The following is a 25,955-nucleotide window of genomic DNA, read 5'->3' as shown; positions in this document are numbered from 1 at the left end:
TTCATTTAAATCTAAAGTTAAAACCTCCCGTTTAGTGGCTAATGAGCCAAAAGCAATATAAGTGGCGGTGGGAAATTGAGTCTGCGGAAGAGTAAGAGAAAGTATGCAGGCAGATTAAGCGCCTGTCTCTCTCACTCAGGAGTCGGTGAAACTGAAACAAGTCGGGAACGCCTTGTTCTTTAGTTTTTCTGCTTCACGTTCACAGACCTCTCTTAAGCATGTTCGCCTTACGAGGACTAAAGCAAACGCTGGGGTTTCACTTCGTGCTCTTTTAAAACTCAAATAATGTAAAGCACGTTTAAGTATTTAAAGTATAAAGAATGTGAGCCCATGGTCACAAAAACTGCTTCCAGTCTGTCTTGTTTTCTCGCTAGTCAACCAGGAAGAGTATGGTTTCTAGAGGGGCTGTCAAGGAACTTGGCGTTATTGGACCCTCAAAGCTGTTGTTAGAGCCCTGTGTGGCCCACTCTAGTGCTGGTACCACAGCTCACGCAGGGACCAAGTTCCCCTTCAGCCTTTGGCTGCAAGCTCCAGCCCACGAAGCATCCCCCCTGGTTTCTGGTTTGCTATGTGGCCGAAGATGGATCATCCTGGTGGGGATGGCGCGATCAAACCCTCGACGCAGATCTTCGGGCTGAGTCGAGGCTACCTGCGCCAACGCGGCACCTGGGCGACCTTGGCTTTGCGCAGACAGCCGATGAGTCACCATGGAAGGCTGCGCGGCTGTCCTCCCCCGCTGCTGACCCCCAGGCCCCAACGGGGCCTCCTCCTCCCACGTGACACCCGGGGGCCCAGCTCCTCTCACAGCCCCGCCCGCAGCCTCGTCTGTGCAGCCATCCCCTTGGCTGCTGTGTTGCGCGGCAAAGCCCACAGCATCTGCCATTTGTCACTCAGTTGGGGCGGGGACCGCCCCAAGCCTTGATTTAGACGCGACTGGGGCGTTCCGCAGCCTCACTCGCCTGGCAGGCGGGAGAACGCTCGCTCGGGGAGGCGCGGCCGCGGGCACCCAGCTCGCGGCGGCAAACGGAGCGGAGAGCGGGCACCTCCTGCTCGCCGTCATGGCTGCGTAGGCTGCACCCACGGACCGCCTCGCCTGAGTCCGGCTCGGGTAGGTAGGTAGGTGACAGCCGGGCCTCCACGGGGACGGTGCTGTGCTGTGGGGACACTGGACGTGGCGCGGCAATGCCGCAGGGAGGGTTGCCGCGCTGTGCGCAGACCTTGGGTCCCGGGCCCTTCGGGCACCGAGGTGATAAAACTCTGACCCTGGGCATCCAGAATAAGCCAGTGATGCAGCGAAAGGCTCTGGGTCCCTCCGAATGGGACTCGTGCCGCGCGCGCTAGCCCCTGTGCCAGTGTGGTATGCCGCACTTAGCCGTGGTCTTTACGACCTGACAACACGCTGAACTCGCTAAAAGCCCAATAAGTAAGTCCGGGAGTAGTGGTTTGCGTCCGTTTGGTGGAAACGCACTTATTTGGATGCTTTAATGTTAACTTGGCGCTCTCGCTTGTGCTCTTAAAGCTACTTGAAAACACTGGACTGTTAAGAATTCTTAGGAGAATTCAGAGTGTAACTTGTGTCCTTTTATCCGGTCTCTGCACTAACTTTAAGGACGCTAGTAAGACTTTCGGCTTCGTACCGAAAAAAGTGTCCAAAAATGTTGGGAATTCCCCCTGACGGCCCCCCCTCCTCCCGCCCGTGCAACAAATGCGCTACTTTGATGTTAGAAGAATTGAATAAAAATTAAAAATAGAAATGTCCCAGCGTAGGTCCTTCTTCCAGGAATCTTCTCTAACCCTACCCTCCAAGGCAGCTCCGAGGCCCCTTCTGTTAGCTCTCTGAGGCCTCGCTGAGGTCCTGTTGCCCGAAGTGTGTGCACCCCCCCACCCTTTTCCTCTTCCCTCTGCGTTTTAACCCTTAGGTCTGAGTTGGAGTCTCTGGCTGTTACTTAACGCGTGGTAAGTGATTAATATTTTAGTGACGTATGAAAAGATAAAATCTGTTCTTTCGCGGTTTTTATATCCTAGTAAATAAGAACATTCATTTAAGGCAAGAGTCAGAGTTGACTGTATTTGACATCCGCATTTCCCCAAGCTGGCTGTCCCGTGCCTCTGCACTTATCCCTCACAGAGCAGCGTGTTTTTGTTTTTGTTTTCAAACGTGAAGCCCGCATTTGTGAGTTGTGAAATCATTTAAGCTGACAGTGATAAGAAACTGAAAATCACGAACAGAATTTAAAGATGTCAGAACATGTCTCAAGTCAGAGGGTCTTTGTTTTATGACTGTCGCCCCCCCTCCCGTTTTATACACCCAAAAGTGTGTAATGACGTTCTAAGATGTCATTCCTTACTCTGAGTCATGGTAAAAAAGTTGAAAAGCCACTGCCCTAGATAAATTTTCATAAGCACCAGAGGACATGTATAAGATGGCTTTCTGTGTAGTACCACAAAGCTGGACGACGCCTTCATGTCCATCTGACGGGGAAACATAAATTATGCACGAGTCATAAAATGGACCACAGTACAGAGTGAATGAAGTAATTTTGTGTTTCCACACAGACACCCCTCAGTGTTGAGGGTTAAAAAAAATAAAATGAAGATACTGAATACTGCATGACTTTATCTATATAAAATTAAGAGCCTGGCAAGCAAAGCTGTTGCATAGGGAAACACAGAGATATTAAAAGTCAAAATGGGGGAAATACAAATTAGAGCTATGAACGTGAACTTAATGGTCACCTCCCTGGAGAAGGAGGGGGCAGTAGGTATGAGGGACCATGAGGGACACTGTGATTCTGGAAACCGCTTCATCTCCTGGCTAGTGGGCAGGGTCGTGAGTCATGTCTCGGGATTAATTATTAAATGATACCTGTAGGTCTAAATGTTAACCCACCCCCTTAACTAATATATTGAAGAAGTGAAGAAGCCGGAATCCGCAGCTTGAAATCTCATATTTTCCATTGCGTCATAAAGAGTCTTGATCAGGGAGAGTTACCTAGGAAACGTAACAGCATTAACACTGTATTTCATGATTTCTTTGGTGGGCCCATTGCTATTCATTAACTCCCACATATGTTCCTATACATTAAAAAATTTAATATGTTTTTGAAAGAACGTAAGAAGCTTAAGAAGATTGAAATCATTCAGTGTGCTCTTTCCAAAAGTAACTTTGGCGTTACTTGGAGTTTATATTTTATTTATTAATTTAAACTCAAATGAGGTTTTCTTATGAGAAAAGCAAATACTAAAAAGGTAACAAAGCACACAAACTTTGCAAACCTCCATGCTGGGTTTAAAAATGCTGGTATGCTGTATTTATTTCGACCTCGGTTATTGAATGGCTCTAGGCCATATTTCTAGTGCTCAACCCCCACATGTAACTTTATATTTTATTATGTTACACACTCCTACATTACAGACCAGGACATTTCCAACATTGCAGACATTTCTCCTGGGAAACATTGTACTGGATCCAGGTCATGGTTGAAGAAACTTTCAGATAATAAACAGACATTCATCTTTGTGATGTGTGTGTCTTGATTCTTTTTTGTTTTTTTTTTTAACTTGGCTATTAATGAAATCTATTCCACAATGATTTCTAAAGTGTTTACAGTTTGTATTTTGTGAACAGTTCTGGAACTCATGTACTCATGGATGTAGATGTGTGTGTTTTGTTTATGTGGTGAAGATAACACAAGATGAACTGCATTTTATTTGTTTTTTGTTTTTTGTTTTTTTCACCTGGAAAGGCAGTTGTCCTGATGCCAGGGACTTGGCTCACTCTCTCTGCTATGGGCAAAGCCCAGATTGGTCTGGGCTTGCTTCTGGGCTCTGTACCCATTTGTCATCTGAAAATATTACTGCTTTTTATGCACTGTGGCTTTTCATGTACTATGTGGTTCTGTTTAAGAATTAAACATGTTTTCATTTGGTACTTTATTTTCTCTCACTGTGAGAGGTTGAGGGGTGTTCTCTTGCTCCTGTGTGGAAGGCTTGTGAGGTTCTCCTCTCATTGCTGGTCTCTGATTTGCAGTCAGCACACGTATCAATACCACTGACTTGTTTATTGTTTGAAAATTGCTTTTTGGTCTTAATTGTTCTATGATCACATAGAATGTTGTAATCAAAGGCTTTCTGGAAATGGTAATGTATGTATTGTGTACATGTGTAGTGGCACCTCAGGTATCTTTTTCAAGCCTGGGAAGTTTTAGACGTGATTTCATTCTCCCCCGTCTATCTACTTTTTTTTTTCATTTTTGAGGAACCACAAGGAGATGTACTAAACTTTCTCACATGTTTTTAATCTGGCTTTTATACTTTTATTCATGTTGAATTCTGGATACTATTTCCTTAGATCCATATTCCAGTCATCCAATTGGCTCCTTTTCACCAAATTGAGCTACAACTTACTTGAAAATACAAAATGGAAAAGGCAAAAATAAAGGGCGTGGCGCGATGAAATGTACTACTGTATATGCCTACGTGCCTAGCCAGCCAGATGAGGTCATCAACCCTTTTTATCCCTGCTTCTTCCTATGTAGCACCCCCCTCTCCCACTCAACTGTCCTGATTTCAGTCACCATGAACTTGAAAGTGTACTCTTTTAAAAAATTAAATTAAATTAAATTTTATTTTATTTGGCTCCCATTGTATTCTTGAGAGCCATTCATACTGCATTATAAATTTTGTTTGTTTGTTTGCTTGCTTGTTTTTCCTTTATATACGGGACTGGCAAACTGTGGCCTATTAGCTAATTCCAGCCCATTACATATTTGCATATAGCAACTTTTATTGGAACTTGGCCAAAGCCTATTTCTGTTTACTACTGTAGAACCATCTGACCCACAAAGCCTAAGGTATTTACATTTTGGCTGTTAGTGGATCGTTTATTTGGCCCACAGCAACAGTATTCATTACTGACACTTAATTCGCTTTGCTTTTTAAAAAAATGACGATTAGAGTTGTTTTTAATACTAGAGTGTTACAAATTAAATTGATATAATGTTCTTTCTTATTACAAAGTGAATTTACTTTGTTTCAACTGTGCACATATGTGTGAGTTTCATAGGTTTCACACAGGTAAGTGTAGGTTCCTGCAGAAGCTGGAGATGCTGGCAACGCCCTGGAGCTCGAGGTCCAGTAGGTACCGGGAACTGAACTGGGGGCCTGTGTAAGAGCAGTACTTGCTCTACATTGCTGAAACTCCACTGGTGGAGAGATGTCTCTTGGGTACAGATTGAATGTCTCTAATCTCATATGCTAAGCTTTCGGGCACCTATATGCCACAGGTGGGAAATTCCACACCTGGCTGTACATGATAAGTCCTAGTCAAATGCAACTGAATAAAAATAGTGCATAAAATTACATTTAGGCTATGTGTATGAAGTGTATGTACACCAAGCTGAGGTGTGTGTGTGGAGGAGCTATAAAACTCACATGTATGCATATCTAAGACCCCTGGGACTCACAGTTCAACACCCAGCAATACAAATAAGTAAGGAAATAAACAAATCAATAAATTAAGTGCATTTTATATATAGACTTAGGCCCCACTGAATAGTAAGACTGTTTGAAATATCAAATGATAAGGGACATTCAATCTGTGTACCCCCAGAAGTAGAATTTATGGCCTTTGTATAGGTTTGTTGCATTATCATAATATGTATTTATAATGAGTAATATTTGCACTTCTTTTTGAGACAGGGTCTTTCTGTGTAGCCCTTGCTGGCCTAGAACTTAGAATATAGTCCAGGCTAGCCTTGAATTCCCACTTCTGCCTCTGGGTTCTTCTTGGGACATCACAATTTCTGTGTGAAGAAGTTCCTGTTTAAATATTTTGCCAATTAAAAAAAATTTTTTTTTTGTTCAATTTAATTCCTAATGTAGTATGGAAGGCAGACTTACCAGGTACATGGTAACAAATTGTTGTTGTTGTTGTTTTTTGAGACAAAGTCTCACTGTGTAGGTTCTGCTTCTCTTAAACTCCCTATGTAAATCAGGCTGCCCTTTGAAGTCATGGAGAGCTACCTGCCTCTTCCTCCTGGGTGCTGAGAATAAAGGTGCCATCTGGCCTGCCTCCAATTTTCTTTCTTTCTTTCTTTTTTTTTTTGGCCTCTGGAATTTAATTGGTCATTTGCCTAACCCTCCCTCTTATCCAGCCACACCCCTCACCCCTTAACCCCGCCTCTCTCCTCCCCTGTGTGCGTGTGTGCATGCGTGTGTGTATGCACGTGAGTGTGTGTTACATGTGCAGGCACACTTTCCTACGTGGGCATATATGAAGGCCAGAGGTCAACATCATGTGTCTTCCTCAACTGCTTCTCCATGTTGGTGCTTGAGACAGGCTCTCTCAGTGAACCTGGGGCTCTCACCCTTCTGCTAGACTGCCAACAAGCCCCGCCCACCTGCCTGTCTCTGCTTCCACAGTACCGAGGTTACAGATGGATGATGTCTCACTTTTATGTGTGTGCTGGGGACCTAAAGTCTTCGTGTTTGCATAGCAATTCTTTACCCATTGTGATACCCAAAGGCCATCTCTCCAGCCTGTTATTTTTCTTCATAACTTTTAATGAAATTCTATTCACTTGTGTATAAACTTTAGAACGAGTTGGTGAATGTCCATTTTAAGAATCTTTAAGAATTCTATTTATGATTATTATACTGGTTTTACAGAATAATTTTTTGGAAAATTGTCCAATGACATATCCACTGACATTATAATAGAAGATTGCTATTTATGAACATAGTATACCTTTCTGTTTTATAAATTCTTTGGTTACTTTCAGTGTTATATTATGGTTTACTATGTAGAGGACTTATAAATTATTAAACCTCATTATGTACATTTTGTGCTAGTATAATTTTTCTCCCAGTTTTATTTTCCATTTATCTTGTTCAACATAAAAGCAGTAGATTTTTGTGTCTTGATCCTGTATTTTATGATTTTGCCAAATTTACTCATTATTTGAGTAGTATATATATTTGAGAGGCATTCCTAAGTACATAAGTATTCCACATATAAAGAGAAAAATAACTAAAGAAAGAGTGTCTAGTCTTAAAATTTTTGTTAAATGATTTTTTGGAGGTTCTTGCCTGTGCAATAAGGCAAGAAAAAGAAAACAGAGATTGAAATGGTAAATTTAAACCTTGAATTTAAAAAAATTATGGAAGTATATAGAAATTAAAACTAAAGAATTTTTAGATTTACCAAGATAGTGGAGTATTCCTATATGCCCTCCACCCACTTTCCTGTGTTAACATTTTATATAACTGTTATACATTTACCAAAATAAGCTAGCATTGGCATAAGACTTTAATCCAGCAGTTCTCAACCTTCCTAATGCTGCAATCCTTTAATGTAGTTCATGTTGTGATGACCTGTAGCCATAAAATTATTTTGTTGCTATTTTATAACTTTAGTTTTGCTGTTGTTATGATCATAATGTAAATATCTGTGTTTTTCAAGGGTCTTAGGTGACCCCTGTGAAAGGGTAGTTCAACCATTAAATATGGGTCACAGCCCACAGGTTGAGAACTGGGGCTTTAAGCCATAGACTCTATTCAGATCCCCATAGTGCACATACCATGTTGCATTCAGTTGTCACATCCCCACTTTGTTCCACCCTATGGCAATTTTACCTTCCCACTTTTGAAGAGTATAGTCATGTATGTTATAGAGTACCTTTTAATTTAGATTTGTGTACTTTGACAGTTATGGAGATGTTATAGATTTTGGTGTAGAATATCACACAGTATTTTTCCCTTCCCATAGTGTCTTGTCTGGGGGCACGTGGTATCCCCATCAACTAGTGATGTCAACCCAACCATGTAGCAACGATGGTTTCTGTCCTGCTTCTCACCATCCTATCACATTTCCCCATTATGAACATCTTGTTTGTTAGAAGAAAGTCTAAATTCAAGGGATGGAAAGAATTTCAAATAATTTATGGATATATGTTAAAGCCACCATAGTAATTAATATTTTGAGGTGCTGTCATCTGGTGATTTGATATGCTGTAGATCCCACAGAGATCTGCCTGCCTCTGCCTCCCTGAGTTGTGGGATAACAGGGGTGCACCACTGCACCCGGATGATACTGATTTTATTAAGTCCATTTTCTAATTCATTAGATCTTGGAGCCAGTTGCTTCTGTTTCTTTCCTAGATCTCTTCCTTTGCTATGCAGTATAATCTTGGGTAGGTGGTTAGCGTCCCAGCATCTACAAAATGTGGAAAACAGGAATCTCAGCTTTGAAGTCAGTGAGAATACTGGGTGAATACATAGGAAGGGTTAGGAATTGCCCCTATCCTCTAGGGAACGTCCCCTTTATTTTCTTCTTTTATTTCTTTTCTTCTTTTTTCTTTTTTTGATTCTCTGTGTTGTTTTCTTTTTTTTTTTTTATTTTATAAATGTATTCAGATTACAACTCAACTGTTATCCCATCACTTGTATCCTCCCATTCCTCCCTCCCTCCCTCCCTCCTGCTTTCACCCTATTCCCCTCCCTTCTTCTTTGATTTCTTAGCATGTTAGATTCCTATATTCTAATCATTGCTTAGTCATCAAGTCAGCTTATATTAAGTAAGCCTTGGAAATATATCTATGATTTGGATTTAATACACTTTCTAGTGTAATACCTATGAGTCATAAAGCAACTGTTCTTTGACTATAGCAAAGAACATAGTGAATGATAGATTCCTAAAACAATATTGCACAAGAGCTTAGCAACCACGATGGCAGCCTTCCAGACTTTCTGGAGCGATTTTTATCAGAGTCTGTGATAAGCTAGAGATAGTGCTAGCTTTTGCACGAATGAATCCAATATGGCATATATTACGGCCAATCCCTCTCTACAGAAAGGGAGAGTGAATCTACTTCTTATTGAGTTATCCAAACACTAGAATTTTAAATTTTGTTTAGAATTGTCAACATATATTTATCCACCAACCGTATTTTGAGCAGTTTCATGCTAGGCAGTTAAGTTTTGCTCATTTGAATATATACATGTACTTGAGAACCTAGGGGGTCAGTCAGAACCATGTTGAATATTAGAAGATGGGCCTACCTGTACCAATTTGGTAAAACTCATTCATTATTTTCACTGATAAAATTAAGCTTTCTAACTCCTTCCTATTCTTTGGCATCCCTCTCAGCCCTGTAGCTTTAGGCCCCTTGTTTTCCTGTGCAATTTCCCTGTGGTACAGTTTCCTTCCTCTCTCATCATCGTGGGATGGCCACTCGCTAAGACATTCTAGCATTCCAGTCCTTGGGAAAAGAGGTTCTTTGTTCCTAGCCTAGCAGTAGCCCCTGTTTGTTAACTCCCCAGCTTTCTTTTCTGGCCCCCGCTATATGTGTTGCTTCTTAGACGGAGTCCGGTGGTCAGGTGGCCTTTGCCTCTTACCAGCCCTAGAAGATTCACTCTACTGGGTCAATGGATCCATTCTTCCCTTTCCATTTTCTCTACCTTTAGTACATTTACCTCAACTAATTCGCAGCCCAAACTCTCTAGGTCCTATTCTGCAGATACACTATAATCCTTCTACCTAGATCAGAACCCTGCTATTTGTGATCTATCATTCTTCTCCGATTGTTACCTTTCATCACCCATCTTATTTATTTATTTATTTATTTATTTATTTTAATCTAGATGTCATTTCCAGCTGGTCAGGTTCTTGGAGATTCTATTCAAACCACCCTGCATGGCACTTAGCATACAAAACACTATTGCTAAATAGCTCCCACTATTGAATACCCATGATAATTGTGCTTGGTTTTGCAAGGTAAGTTGAATTAGTTCTGTTTTCACTCGTGAAGAAACTCAGCAAAGAGATCAAGAAATCTTGCCCAACACCGTAGAGTTAGTGAGTTGAAAAACTGGTTTGTCTGATTTGAAAGCTCTTGCTTGCCTATGCGGTATTGCCTTGGTGCTAAAAATAAATGGCCAAATAAATGAAATTACTGGGTAGAAATAGTTACAGTAAAGCAAACATGGAGGCAATGCTGCTTGGGGGTCTGCCCTTTGATTCCACACTAGCTGGGCGGAGTAACTAGTGGGCTCTGTCTCTCTTTACATTTCCCTTCTAACTGTTACTGTTCCTGATGGAGACATTTTAAATATTGTTCACTGGGCTCAGGCAAACAATGGGAACCACACTTTGCTCAGTGTTTTATCGTTTGAATTTTTTATTTGTTTTTGCGGGACTCAAGCCCAAGGCCTTGAAAACACTAGGCAGGTAGGTGTTCTATCACACACTTAACACCTTTAGCCAATTTCCCCCACCTTTTCTATTTTCCTATCTTTGATGTCTTTTAACAAATGTTTCAGCTCTTTTTAACTTTTTGTGTGTGGTTTACACGGATAACCCAGTATTTGTCACTTGCTTTGGAATGGTGGCATGCTGCCACACAGTCACCAAAAGTATCACCAAGGCCTAGTAGATTGAAAGCGAATGAGGGGCTGCTCAGGTGGCTCTTATGGTGGCTCATATCTGTAATCCCAGCACTTAGGAGGTCACAGTGAGAGGATCAGACATTTCACAGGGGTCAAATATCAGATATCCTGCATAGCAGATATCCACCTTATGAGCCCTGACAGTAGCAAAATTAGTTATGAAGGAGCAACAGAAATGATTTTATGGTGTGTGTGTGTGGGCAGGGGATCACCACAACATGAGGTGTATTAAAGGGTCACAGTGTTAGGAAGGTTGAGAACCATCGGAATAGGGCCCCATCTACCCTTCTGGCTTCATCTAACCTTAATTACTCCTGGACCAGTGGGGTTCCTAGATGTCTTCTCACCTGGGTTGCACTTTGGCACAAAGATACATAGAGCAGTAAAATGTTAGAATGGAGACAAGCTGCTTTCGTGTTTATGATGCCGTCTCTCATTCCCTGTCATGTATCTTAACAGACATAATGTCAGTTATTTTTACAGCGCCATTACTGTGGCTCCTGGTTGAGATTTTGAGAGCTTTGTGTGTGGTAGAGCTGTTCATTTGGCTGGCCTTCTGTGAAGTATGTCTGCATCACATGCTTTTAGTGTAATGCCTTGTTGCACTCTAAAGAGATGTTTCAAGCTGCAATCTAGAGAATTGCTTTTTAAAAGCCCAGGGAAGATGTTCATAGCCCTAGAGGATGCTGTGTAGAACATAGGGACATGCCAGTCAGTGTGAGGTTTTGAAACCCATGATGTGCAGGAAAATTAGAGACTCCTGACATCTCTTTGGAATTTTAAAAATAATACAGATCCAAACCTAGTCCGATATTTTATATTATAAGTTTCTACTTGAAAGAGTTGTTAGTAGGCCTGCAGTAAGTTTGAGACAGGATACCCCAAAGGAAGCAAAATGTTTCTTCCTGGGCCCTGAGTCTGTCTTGTCATTGTTTTAAGCATCTTCCTGTTCTTAGTTGCATTGGAAGTAAGGTTTGGGGAGATTGCCTCGCTTAGGGACTAACCAATTCTTTTTACTCACATGCTACAGGTAGAAATGTGAGGGCCAAAGGGTCATTTTAACACTTCAACCTGAGAGGCTTTTGTCTGTGGTAGCATAATAGTCTTCCAGACTTGGAAGATTTCTTATGTGTTTATTTATGCATTGTGTTTTCAAGCAGTCCTGTGTGCTAATAAACATACCCATGATGGTTTTCCTTTTGATCAGATGAATGCCATAGGTTTACTGTCTGGTTTCTGTGCCTCCTCTTAGGTTTCAGTGAAGCTGTCTGGGATGCCCTGACTTCTCTGAGACAGCATAGTCTTCAGTCAGTCCCTTCCCTGTCATTTGTCCTCCAGGCAATTTAATTTAGCAACACATTCTTGAACTTTTGCCCTTCACATTCTCCCCGACATGACATCCTCTCTTAACTGGGTCTCACCTTGCAGCGAAGGCTAGCCTTGAACTTGTGATGGTCTTGTCTCAACTTCCATGCTTGGCTCCCCTTCCTTTTGTTGGGACTCACTCAGTTTTTAATTTTTTTTTTTTTCTGGGCTCAATTTTCTTGGAATCCATTGAGATCAATGTTTTGTTTTCTTCCCTTTTCTCTCAGAGCCACCAGGTCGTTAGGCAAGAAGCTTTACCTCCTGCCCCCACCAGAGGCAAAGGTTCAACCCTGTGTCTTGCCACTGAATAAAATCCAGTAGCATCCTATGCCTCATGGGGTCAGTTGCCTCATTGCTTCTTGACAACTAAATTTATACTTTGGGTTTCGCTAAAGCACCAACCCACTTCTGGTTCCAATTTGATATAGTCGAGATGAGTTAAGGGCACGCTGTGATAACAAGCTACCCACAATCCTTGGTGGCTTTACTCAAAAGCAGATTTTTTTTTTTTTTTTTGCTCATACAAATGCTTATTTTAGATTTATTCTATGCAACAAGAGACCCAAGTCTGCTAACATACCACCGTCTTATAGTTGTGTACATCTTAAAATACTTAGTCTTTTTGGCTACATCGTAGAGGAGAGTGTTTGATACTCTTGTATCAGCACTCACTGGTTATTCATAGCCTAGAACTACTTGCATGTTTTTGCCTCACCATAAGGGGACAGATTGACTTGGGAATATAAGAAAATACTTTCACATATATATATATATATATGTAAATATTAGGAGTTGTAAATTGGGTCAATAACCTAAATCTAATATCAATTTGATCTTTTCTTAACAAATTAACCTCATATAATCTGCAAGACTTTTGCACAGGGATTCTTATAGTCTTTCTATAAGAAAATAGAGAATGGGGTAAGCTGGCCCATGATCCTGACCCATCTGATTACCATTTTATGTCCTAAGCCCTCTTATACACCATAAAGGGCATATGTTGGTGTTCTGTTCCTACCCTGACAGCATGCTAGCCAAATCGTCTCCCTTCAAAAGCATGCTTCTGCAGAAGAGCATGCCACTGGGAGCTGCTGAGAGATATGAACCTGACACGCGTGTAGCCAAGAGTGGTGGGAATACCCACAGGTCCGGGGACTTCTCTCTTCAGTGAGATTGTGCAGCTGGAGCAGGTCCAGAAGGAAGCACGGGTCCGAGGCAGAGTCACTGTTCACCCAGGCCTCATGGCAGTTCTGAGAAAGCACAGTGTCTTTTTGCCTAGAAAAATGAGGGTAGGATGTGGGGTGACCTATAGGCTAGTCCAAACCTCTGTAATGCTAAGTCAGCTTTGAGCTATCTCCAGGGGAAGTAAGTGCCTTGATTACCTGAATTGAGCGTCTTATCTTGATGATGCAAATTCTCACAGTCCCATCGTGATAGAGACATCAGTTTCTAAGGCACTGTAATGAATTTACATCAACTCTGAATTCTCTTATCTTGGGAGGTAATGGGACTGGGTCATACATATCAGAGTAGCATGCTTATCATGTCACCGTCTAAATGAAAGAACTTAGAGAGAGGAGCAAGCCCTCACCGAGTGCAGGAAGCCCACAGTCAGGGACGCAGGTGATCCAGGTCAAGTTATTGCTCTACGAATGTGGTGCTGGGAAGGATTTTTATTCCTTTTCAGCCACCATTGAATTTCATCAAGGAGATAGAACCACCTGTTCTTCAGGATGTCAAGAAAATTAATTTGCACAAATAAGTAAAACAGAAATATGGGTAAAGAAATGTCCTTTCTCAAGTAAAAAATAATGAAAACTAGTGATATTCCAAGAAGTAAGTCTTTGATTTTACTGCAGGGAGAATGATGTAAGAGAGGAAAGAGGTGTAGAGGGCTTGAAGTCCCCACCTGTTCTGATGTCCCAAAAAGTACTTTGGGAAGACACTGGGCTCTGGAGTGTCTTCAAAAAGATGTTTTCACTCTCAACCTCTCTTAAGCATTAGCCTCCTGATGTTTAAAAATGAGGGCAAGAATTCCTTGATGGTGTTGAGAAGGGTCCTTTGACAAAGTGTTTCAAAGAAGAGCCAGGTTGGGAAAAGAGTGGGAAGCAAGAAAATGAGGACTTTCAAGAAGTTTCTCTGAGAAGGGGTAGACGTTGCCTCAGAGCTGGAAGGCACCGTTTGGTCAAGGGGTGTTTATTTTTTAACTGGGGGATATACCAGAGTGTGCTATAGAGTGGAGACATGTGTCTTAGTGGAAAGGGAGGGAGTGATAGTAGAAAGAGGTAAGCACCGGCCTCTGGTTCTAGGAAATGCCCTCCCTGTGGCTGGAGGGAAGTCTGTGTATTCAGAGTTGGAAGAGTGAGATGGCTTATCCAGTGGGTTTTGTTTTCTATGAACCATGAGGCAAAGATGTGGATGGACATCCATGGGAGTAGGAAGGGCAGCTGGGAGAGAAGAAGTGTGTGAAATGAGCACAGTATGGGGAGGCATTATGATGTTGGACAGTCTCTGGAGTCTTTGTGCGTGCAAGGTGTCAGGGTTACAGTGTTCAGGATATATACTTGTTCCCACAGTAAAGAACGTGTGTTTAAGCCACTGAAGAGACGCCATAAAGCTTAAGTAAAATACATAACTAATAAGGGGTTTTATATATATGGAATAAAATATAACCATTTTTAAGGCTATTGATAGATTAAGATGCAGATGACTCCATCCCTTAAAATGAAGACTGCGACTATATGGCCTTGGGTGGAAGTGAAACTTCTCACCCTCGCTTGTTTTTACGTGTAACTTCTGTGCACACAAACCTATGCTGGGAATGAGTCTGCCTCCCTGGCCACCTCCTGACCCTGGGCCATTAAGGGGACATTTGTAAACAAGACATAGCCAGAGTATCTGGAACAGGACATCAGTGGCTTATTGGGTAGGTGCCTATTAAGTATTCTTGAATTGGCCAGCCTGCTGCAGCTATGCATAAATGTGTTGTTTGGTTTTGCAAGAGAAAATAGCTACCAATCTTCAGTAATAATGCTATATCATTAAGCTAATAAACCTATGGAAATTTTGTCCTGATAAGTATTCTACTGAATTATTTTCATTATCCGGACATTACCTTTAGGCTTTTAGATGTATTTATTGGCTAAAGAGCCTAATTTTGAAGCTTTTTATCTGCGACTGAAAATTTCCCTTCTCATCATCACCTTTGCTAGTTGAATGAGCTTTTTTTCAAGGATCAGCGTGGGTATGTGTATGCAACTGCCTGGCATCACCAGGCTAGCAATTCAAGGGCTGCCGAAGAGTTTGTTGTTCTAATAGAGGTCTCCCTGTGTGCTCAGCTCTTTGCTTTTTGTTTTGTTTTGACCATTTTCTATCATTTTGTGTTTGAATAAAGAACAATTTTCATTTTGTAAATTACTGTTTGGGTCTGGGTTATGTGGCACATACATTTGGGAGACTGAAATACAGAATTGAGAATTCCAGGCCAGTTTGGGTTATGTAACACGAGTTTGCCTCACAAGACAACAAAACACTCGTATCACTGTTTGCAGGCATTTTTTCCTATTCAGTTTCTCTATATTAAGTTGAAATCTTGCAGTATTTGGGGGTTTTGTGGTGACAAAACAATATAGCTTGATATCATTAATATTGATTCTCTTATGGGACAGTTGATCCAGGGTGCCAACTCTCTGGTCCCAACACTGCTTGTGTTATTACATATTACTTATTACATATTACTTATTCAGCTTCTCGGTGTCTTAGTTTCCTTCTGGGTCACTCAGGCGTGATACTGGTGTATGTAAACTAAATAAAGTTATGTGTAAAAGACCTGCATAGTCCTATGGTAAATATCCAAAGGTTTCTTGTTAGAGATCTGTTGAAAATATAGAACGATGGTTCAGAGAACATGCCCACTGGGTTTCGAAATAAGTGCTTTGTCCTACAGTAGAAGTGAGAAGGAAGAAAATTTGCTTTCTCAAGTAAAACTTATTCCAATGCATAAAAAGAGAATTCTTTAATGACGATTTGATATACAACTTGGTAGCGGGCTCTTAAGTATGAGCGGTGTCTTTATTATTTTTTTCTTAATAAGTGGAGGGATGTGAATGTTGAAACACGCACCAGCTTGATGGTGGTAGTTATGACTTTGGCTATGAACGAGCTGTGTGGGGTCTCCTTTCTGTGGTGGGCCTGCTCGGTATTTTGACATTGTGGTGATGCTGACCTGCACCTCTGGCAAAGTTGTATGGAAGTAAATGCACACATCCAACAAAACCGGAGAAACTTCAAAAGACTCTGAACTGTGTTAACAAAATTTTAGTTATAACATTATATATAGTTTTGTGAAGCCTTGATGCTGGGGGAAACTAAGTCAAGGCTGAACTCAAATCTCCAACAGTCTCAAAATTACCAGTAGCCAGTGTGCATTCAAACTGTTGTGTGATCTTACGGATGCTTTTTGTTTGCTTTCAGGGTGCTCCTGCCTGACTCGTACACACTGTCATTGGCTTTTGTAAGTTGATATTTCTTTTTCCCACCCTTTCATTTTTAAAACTCCACCTCCTCAGCATTTTGCCTTCTCTCATCACAGGGGAATGTTTGTAAATGTCCTGGGGCAAAATATTTTCATGATTTGGTTCAAAGATTGGTATTTTAAGGTCTTTTTCACTTTATCCCCCAATGCTAGTAGATAAATTATTTTGAGGAACTTTGGTGCCTACACCCTCCTTGGGCTCAGAAGCACGTGTTTCTCGAGTGACTTCTTTCCAGCATGACTATAGGTAAGAGCCACATGTGGAACTCAGCCGCATGTGGAACCCAGCCACATGTGGAACTCAGCCACATGTGGAACTTGGCTTGTATATGCATCTAGACTGTTGGCCACTATTGTCTCCATCCAAAGCATTCTGTGCCATCTTTGATTTTGATATAGAAGACTTTAATATGATCAATGAATGTTAAAGATAGCAAATAAGTACCGTTGCCTGGGGTGTCTTTATTTTCAATCTGTTAGCAATAAAAGCTGGTATAAACTGACAGAATAGGTTTCTATCTTCTGACACTTCCTAAGTCAGTATCTTGACTTTTTGTTCTAGAAAGGGTATTTCACCTAAGTTTGTATTACCAGTAAGCAGGCACATGTGATACAGTCTCTAAAGTTTTTGTCTTAACATGCTTATTCTTTAGGCTGTTAATTGATATCACGTGGCAAAGGGCAGTATGGTCCTGAATATATATTTTTCACTATGGGGGAAATATATATATCAACATCATATCATTGACAGGATAAGTTGTACATTGTTGACAGTGACAACAAAATAAACTAAGGACATTTGAGCATAACGGAAGAGGTTATAGCTTAAAATTTTTATGAAGACACTTGATGCAGACAATAGTCAAGCCACAACAATCATCATCTAGTTTTAAAACAACAAGAAAAAAAATGACAGTTTACCCCCCAGAGAAAATAAAAACATCTGGAACAGACTGTCTCTAAGTTCCCTCACTGTGGACCCTTCCCATGAACTCTAGATTCAAGCATCTCGTCACTGGGTGTCTGATAGCCTGTCGTGGCAACAGCTCACTTCCCACATCCTTCGTTGGTTCTCTTCATGGCCGTAAGTGGTGGCTTGTCTCCCACTTGCTTAAAGATGACTTTCCTGGTACCATTCTCAGCTTTTCCTTTTTCGTTTTTTTCAATTCTTGACACCCAGCTGGCAGCAGTTGCTGTCCACTCTCCTTTCTGCCTGTCCAGGAACACCTCCTGCCCTTTCCTTTCTACCACAGTGCTGTAGGTCTTTATTATCTGCTCATCATCATAGCTCCTAGGACCTAATGATTTGGCTCTGTACTTTTATACTTTTTCTCGTACATCTCTTTCTCTAAACAGCAGCCTTGTAAATTACTTAAAAGTTTAATCATGTTAATTTTTGACCAATATGTGTGGTGCGTTCCTAGCTCGCTTACAGAGCCTACACGGTAGCGGCTCCTTTTGCCTCTTGCCTAATCTTTCCCTGTCCCCCCCCCCCCGCACCCCCCACCCCACTGCCTCAGCCATCCAATTTTCTTATTTTTATGTCTTGTTTCGCTGTTGTTCCCACAGATAGTTGCACTACTAGTTCCCTGGATAACTTAAGATCTTCCTTCAAATTGATATTTTTCTCACCCAGGCTTCCTTGGCCAGCCATTTTAAAACTGATGCCATTTCCTCCACCTTCTCGCCATTTTTTTTTTCCTAATCACCATCTGACACGTATTGTTTGCTCGTCTCCTTTTCAACCCAAAGGTTAGTTCTAAACAGGTATACATTTTTGGGTTTTTTTTTTTTTTTTCCACACTGCTGAATTCTCCAACGTTAGCAACTGCTCAACAAGTGTTGTTAAAATAAGGAATAAGGATTTACACACAAGCTTTGTTATAACATGACTCCCGTATCCATAGTTTAGATGGATGGGTGGGTAGATAGATAAATAGATTAGATTAGTAGGTAGATGATAGATAGATAGGTAGATAGGTAGACAGACAGATGATAGCAGAAGTGGGAGAGTGGGATCTCAAGAAGTGTTAGCTTATTAGATGTAGTGGGGAAAGAAGGACTTGTGGATAATTCTCTCCATGGTACACAGTAACAGGGTACAACGGAGCAGTGTGAGTTCTAGAGACCAACTGCACGCTTGCCGTTTCCATCCTGCCCCCCCCCACACACCCCCCATGGCTTCAGCGAGCCTCTTCACCCAGCTGGAGCCTGGGTTTTCTCCACTCTGAAAGGCCGATTCACAGTGACTCAGTCGGTTGTGAGGAAGATCACGTTTTAGTATCTCAGGTCTTTGCAGATGCTTCTGAAAAGATAGGCAGATGGACCGATGAGTGTGCTTGACCTTTGCCATGGGCTTTCTTTAAGTAGTAAATTTCATGAGTACTTTTGAAAAATAATTTGATTTAGAGGGACTTAATGAGTTTCCAGAGAACCTCTATTGAGTCAGAGTGACCTATAATTACCTGAAACTGTTCATAAGACCAGCTTCCTTTAATGAAGCAAGTGTTTTTTTGAGGCACGCTAATTTCACAGTGCCTTATAAAGAAATTCTTGACAGATATTTCTGTCTCCATTTCAGAAGGCCAGGATGGTGGAGACATTTAGTGCAACCCCTTAGCCTAAAGTGAGTCAGTGGCCAGATTTAGCTTAACATTCCCAACGTAACAGTACCTTGTCTTCGTCACAAGCCACCTTTCTTTCCTCCCCACTTTCTAGTTTTTCATTCACTTCCCCTTTTGTCTCTTCTTAAGTTTTCTGGGACAGGGTCTCATTATAGAGCCTAGGTTGGCCTTGAACTCGTGACCCAACAGGTTCAGCCTCTGAGTGGCCTGGGGATATTGCTGGCCTGTGCTATCCACAGTCTGCTGTCTTGGATTTTTTAAAGGTCATTCCTGTCCAACCTTGAACATAAGTGGAAGCCTTTCACAGCAGGCTGTTCAGAGGAGAGGTACCCTCCTCTGTGGTACCTCTTCAGTAGTTAAAGATAGACAAGAATCAGTGAATTGAGGGCTCAGAAATCTGTGGTGAGCCCCAGGCAGTACTGAAGCTTAGAACTTGGCATGTGGAAAGGCTGTGCGCACTGTCAAGAAGTTTGGTTTTTCCATACCTTTCGTTCCAATATTGTTTATTTTCTTTTCGGCTTAGGAATTTGGAAAGGTAACCCATCTCTCCTCCTGTTTTCGTAGGATGAGTGACAGACATGGAGTGAACCGCAATAAAATGAACACATTTCATTACAGGGTTTTGTGAAGGTTGTGTCAAAGGAGCAGTTCTGAATCCTAGGGCAAATTTAGAAACCCTTTTAATCATGTTTGTTCAATAGAGGTGACCCCCCTTGGGGAAACACACTCTCTTTCAGGCCCCTTTTGGTTTACCCTGCCCCTGGCTAGCCCTCTTCACTCCCACAAATGCACAAACACTCCTTCACACACAGACCACTATTTAGGACCTGGTTACCCAGCTAGATCCCCTAAATCAAAGGGGGAAAAAAAAGGTAACAGTTCAGCCCCTGTTCCCAATTTTGTTTTGCAAACAGAATTTATACAAACCATACTTCTCTCTTGAGCTGTGTGGCCTTCCCTGGGGATCGTGCTTTTGGGAAGGCCTAGAAACTAGAAATTACAGTTTTCAGTTGGAGCGACCAGGAGCTAATGTTGGGTGTTAAGAGCTTTGCTGTTAACACAGGCATAGGCTGATCAGGGCTGCTTGTGAGGCTGCCCGCCACACCCTCACAACTGTTAGGTTGGAAATAAAGTGTCCAAGGAGTTTGGGTTCAGTGGCATGAAAGAAATTTCAGACCCTTAAATGGACCTTCACTTCTAAAGATACAGGGTGGAGGAAGAAAAAAAGAGTGAGGGAAGAGACGTTTATTTATGGAGTGACAGAGGGCCATTGAGGCTCAGCAGGCTCTGGAAGCCTCGGACTTCCCTCAGTGGTTGCTTTCTCCCTCTGACCTTGGATGAACTAGTGAGCAGTATATTACTCCAGCCGATTGTGTCAGTTTGTCACGGTTAGCTTTTTGGACTGTCACTGGAATGTAGGAAACGGATGAATTTGAATTGAACCATGAGGTGGTCTGTCGGGCCCTCTTCTGGTCTCAGGGAGACCTGTCGCAGTTTGTCTGGGCTGGGCCTAATGAAAGCTTTGGAGGGAGAGAGAGGTGGGCCTTTGATCTCTTTGTTGCAGCTGCTCCCTGGGAACCCTCTGAAATCAATGCCCTGTTTTCCTGAAGGACTGAATGGCTCTGCCTAACTAGCTTTGCAAAGCTGTGGGGGAATTCACTGCCCCTGTTTATTGACAGCTGAAAGGAAGAGCACGGGGAGGAATGGACCTGCTTGTGAAAACCAGGCACAGGGAAAATTAGACCTCAATTTAACACAGAGGAATTTGGAAATTCACCCCAAAGGAGCCGGGAGTTTCTCATGCTTACATTAGAATGACTCAAGTTTGGGGCTAGTGTGCATTGAACAATGGAGGTTTTGTCACAACTATGCTATAAGTAGGAATATGGTATGCATAAAGAATGACGGGAAGGAGAAGTCTATTCAACACTGCCCTTCTCTTTTTAAGACACAGACATAAAGACGAATGTGGACCATGATATAATCAGGTGATGTCTTCTTTTTTTTATTTATTTTTTATTATGTTAAGAGTCCCCAGAGTTTGTTTTTCATTTGTTTGTTTCAAAACAACTTTGAACTTGAGTTCTCAGCTCATGCCAGGGACTCATACCATCCCATTCTGTGTGATTATCATGGGAATATAATGATTACACATCAAAAAGTTTTTTTATATTCTCAGAATGCTGTAAATAGGAGTGCATGTCAGAAGTAAATGAAACTGATAGTGAACCTAGACAGTTCCTGGAATGACAATAGTTTATAAACCTTCAAATTACTACCTTCCGTTCCAGAACATAGTAAAGAAAAATCTCTAGTTTACCAGAAGGAAATAGCCCACCCTTTCTTAGCTGTCTCCCCTCACTCGCTTCATTTCCCAGAAAGAATTTATGGCTTTTTCCTTTGGCCCCAGCCCTTTGTGCATACCTCGACCACAGCACTTAACACATCCCCCATAGCTCTTTGTTTAGGTGTATTCTTTTAGCTGGAAGTAAAGCAGCTGTGTCGTATTCATTTTTATATCTTCAAGCCTAGCAAAGCTCTTGGCTCAGTAAATGTGGCCGAATGAATGGGGATTGATGGCTCCCTGTACATCCCTGCGAGTGTAATTACTTAACCAGGCTGCAACTGCAAATACTAAATTTTAAGAAAATCTGATTGGTTTATTGTACATGCTAAGTGCTGTTGGTTTTGTGGGACATTATCAAACACTGTTGTTTTTTGTTTTTGACTTCATAAGTTTGTAGGGCTCCATCAGCCCCTCTAGGAGGAGGCATTAAAAACATAGAGCTTTGTCCCTTGTGGGGTCAGCCTCTGTTTCCATTCTATTCTAAAAGATTCTTGGTATCATGCGTAGATATTTTCATTAAGAAGATGAAAAGGCTTTTAATTGATAGTTCTATAGACTTTCACTGGACTGAATTTAGCTTGTCTTTGAGATGATAATATAGAATAAAACCTCCCCTAGCAGTATGTTTAACTTGCTTTGCTGCCATTGTAGATTATGAATCCTTTGTTAAAGGAAACAAATAAATAACTCCCCTATGTGAAAAATGAGGGAGATTTCTATCATGTACAGTCACTTAGATTTCATAGGACCCTAAAGCAAACCTAATTACTGAATTATTCTCAAGTTACAACCTATTTATTTTAAGTTTGAGATTTAGGGAGGAAGAGGTATCACTATTCATTAGAGAAACAACATCCTAAAATTATAATGAGAATTCTTAGAAAATATGAGGGACAGTTAAATATGCATAGCGCACCGGAACTGGCCAGAGTTTGGTTCTCATGTTTGTTTTCTTTTCACACTAAGGGTATATATATATAATTTTTTTAAGAACTCTGGATTTCTGTTTTGGGCCCAGGTGGGAATGAAGCCGCAGCTGCAGGAACCCTGTAGGAGAGTGGGCGTTGGTATAGGCTGCACAAATGTTGGGTCCAAGAGGGTGGGGTACAGTTGAGAGGTTAGATCTCTTCTGAGGCAGGAATATCACCATGGCCTGATCATTGGCAGATGTTCATCTAAAAAAAAACCAAACCAAAACAACAACAACAACACAAAAAACCAAACCAAACCAACCAACCAACCAACCAACAAACAAACAACATTATTTTGTAGATAAGAAAGCATTATGTGCTGAGGTTCTATAGCTTGACTGTTTAATCCTCCCTCTTTCTGTAAGTTCCTGTGGCATCACGCCTAGGTAGGCAGGGCCAGAAAAACAGTAAGAAAGGTAGGAAGTGCAGCTGCACCCGCATTTTAAGTGGAGGTGTGATATATTGGATTTCAGCAGAGAGGTGTGTCCTTATCTGCTTTAAGGGAGTACACACAAACACACAAGTAACTGCCATCAGCCACCATGTGCTTGCTACATGTATGAAATTGAATAATTCCAACCATGGTATTCTCCATACAAGAGCCGATTTCCTTGGTCTAACATTTAAGGAAAAAAAAATTTAAGAAACTTAGGAGTCATCCCCTCAAAACAGATTTGGTCTTGTATACTTACTTCCCATCCAGCCATCCATCCATCCATCCATCCATCCATCCATCCAGCCATCCATCCAGCCATCCATCCATCCATCCATCCATCCATCCATCCATCCAGCCATCCATCCATCCAGCCATCCATCCAGCCATCCATCCATCCATCCATCCATCCATCCAGCCAGCCATCCATCCATCCATCCATCCATCCATCCATCCAGCCATCCATCCAGCCATCCATCCATCCATCCATCCATCCATCCATCCAGCCCAGCCAGACCTAATAAAGTAGTGTTTAATAAGCCTTATGGAGTCATTAAAAAAATTAGCTATCCTCTTTCGCACGTGGATGATTACAAGATAGCTATTCTGAAATATAAAAATACTGTAAGATTATATGTTAGGTCATATGTTACTAAGTAGTGTGCTCTTCTGTAATAACTCAATAACCATTAAAATGTTTAGTATTTATTCACTGGTTTGTTTATTTGGAAATATTATTGTCATTTTCAGTGACTAGTAAAGTCATTTTTTTCAGCAATGCAAGGAGACCTTGATTCAAGAAGAGAAGACCCACCTTGGGTCGTATTCAGATTGGTTTTTACCTGTAGAGCTGGTAGAAATCAAGCTGGGAGGGTTTTGATGTTAGAACAAAACAAACAAGAACTGTCTCGGTTTGTGGACTAGTCATACTTACGGTTGACAAGCTGTCCTCTCTATAGTTAGACTGGTCTGAGGCCTGTAGTGGATTTCTGTCTGTGACAAATGGGTTTGAGTTGCTATTGATGTATTTCTTTTCTTTAGTCTTTTCACAAAGAAATTTAGTGAAATCATTGTCCATCTTTGAAAAGTCCACCACTGCCTTCCCATTAATTGCCACTTCATCTCCATCCTTTTCTGACTCTCAAAGTGAATCACTGGGTAGGTCAAGGTCAAGCACTGTCCTCTGGGTGTCTCCATTTATTCAAAAAATTTGAGTTATAGAAAGAAAGGTGGAGTGCTGGGGTTTGACATTTTCTCTTTAGTGGGTCTTGCTTTGTTTTCTAGAATTGTCCTCAATGGCCACGCACTCAGCCCACAGCCCTCTTCAGCCCTACTCTGGCACTCGTTTCCCTGAGTATGGGAGTCTCTGCTTAGCTGACATTAGCTTCTTATTTCTGCCTAAGGCTTTGAGGGCTTTTTCACTTCAGACACCTAAAAATAAAATTAAAAAAAAAAGAAAAAACAATTGCAGATAGGCAAAGTATCCCCTACCCACCAGACCCAGTGTTAGCCTATTTCCTCATGTCAGCTCAGTTCCTCTGCCAAGCAGCTCACACTCTCTAGGTGGGTCACTGTCACCATGTCACAGCCCAGGAAGCCTGGGGAGAGGGAGATTAAGCAGAGCACATGAGGTTTTTACAAGGTTCCAGGAGACACTGGGGTCTGATCCCATAACTGTGATCTTCACCATGCGGCTTATTGCCTCTCTAAACCAGAGAACACTTTAGGACTGGCCACCGGCTGGGTGACATGCGACAGAGACATCCCTGACACCCCTGAGCTAGACATCTACCCACACATACCATTTCTGTTCGCCATCAGTGCCTTCTCTGACTTTTCAATTATGTATCCCTCTAAGGTTGCTGTCACTCCTGACGTGGCCTCTGCCTTTAGTGTCATCTGAGTCTCATCTTTCCCCTGCGCAGGAAGGTAAATGTGTCTTTGCTAAGCTGTCAGATGTCTGCCCACTCGATTCCTCCCTGGTCAGTCTTGAGTTTGCTCCTGCGTTCTCTCTAGATTGAAACCCACACTAAAGCCTCCACCTCTCACACAGTAGAAGGTTCTCCTGACAGTTCAGAAAACACTGGTTGTCAGAGACTTTGATTTGAGGAACTCCAGGCCCTGAGTGGAAGGTAGAATTGGGAGTAAAGGTCAGTAACTTATGAAACATTTTTTTGGAGAGAGAGAGAGAGAGAGAGAGAGAGAGAGAGAGAGAGAGAGAGAGAGAGAGAGAGAGAGCGCACAATGTAGAGACCATCTTAAGAGCACTATTTCTATTTACTCATATGAACTTAAAAATCATGGTTATTGCACAATTGGCTTTTCTATATCTTGACTTACTCAAAATTTTGTGATCTTCCCTTGTATTTTAAAAAGGTGTTTTCAAATAGTTTTTTCTTCTTTAATCTTAAAAGGAAACAAACAAACAAAATGTTAGAAGAGAGCTAAGAAGAGAGCTATTTTGTTTTGTTTCCCACTTAAAATCTCAGACTTGGTTTGTAATGTATTTTACAAAGCCTTAAACCAGCTTCCCCACCTCCCCACATGGACTGATGCTTCTTGCTGAGCGTCCTCTCCAGCTCTCCTAGTGTGATGAAGCAGGCCAGTGTTTCTGTGAAGAACGTCATGGTTGGCAGGTCCTTCTGACTCTGTTTCTCCCTTTCTACCATGCATGTAAGATCACATTTGCTTTGCACACTCATTTCAAGATAATGACCCTGAATCCTGCCTTAGATTTCCTACCCAACATTTTTTTTTTTTTTTGGTGGGTTTCCCCTTTCAATATGTCTTAGTTCTCATGGGTCAGGCACAGCCTTTAGTCCCAACACTTGAGAGGCAGAAGCACACAGGCGGATCTCTGAGTTCTAGGCCATCCAGGTCTACAGAGCAAGTTCCAGGATAGCCAAGGGCTATACAGAAAAATCCTGTCTCAAAAATCAACAAACAAACAAACAAATGAAACAAAACAAATAAAGTCAACCCATTTATTAGTTGTCTGCCCAACCCATTTTACCCTATAGCAATCGCCCCTTGTTTGGCAGTTTTGGAGGTGATGCTTAACCATAACTCTCGCACTCTTTCTACATACATTTTGTTGTTGTTTTTGCTGTTGTAAAAGGTTCTTGACCAGGGTACCATTTTTTTAAAAAATTCTAGACTTGTAAGTTTACTCATTCCAGCTGACATTTGATTTTCTTTTTAAACTCACTTGGAAGCTAATCTCCAGATGCCCCAG

The 25,955-nt window shown here is 41.6% G+C and overlaps 1 long non-coding RNA gene across 1 annotated transcript in view; it reads left to right on the top strand.

Moving 5' to 3' along the window:
- The first annotated feature begins 846 nt into the window (after positions 1 to 846).
- Positions 847 to 25,955, top strand: part of LOC127205139 (uncharacterized) — a 31,871-nt gene continuing 6,762 nt past the window's right edge. The window contains exons 1-2 of the long non-coding RNA XR_007832593.1: positions 847 to 1,108; positions 16,285 to 16,324. This is a non-coding gene — a long non-coding RNA (uncharacterized LOC127205139). The remainder of the gene's footprint in view (positions 1,109 to 16,284; positions 16,325 to 25,955) is intronic.

Source organism: Acomys russatus, chromosome 21 (genome assembly GCF_903995435.1).
Source record: "Acomys russatus chromosome 21, mAcoRus1.1, whole genome shotgun sequence".
Classification (NCBI taxonomy): domain Eukaryota; kingdom Metazoa; phylum Chordata; class Mammalia; order Rodentia; family Muridae; genus Acomys; species Acomys russatus.
This window is presented reverse-complemented; position numbering and strand designations above follow the sequence as displayed.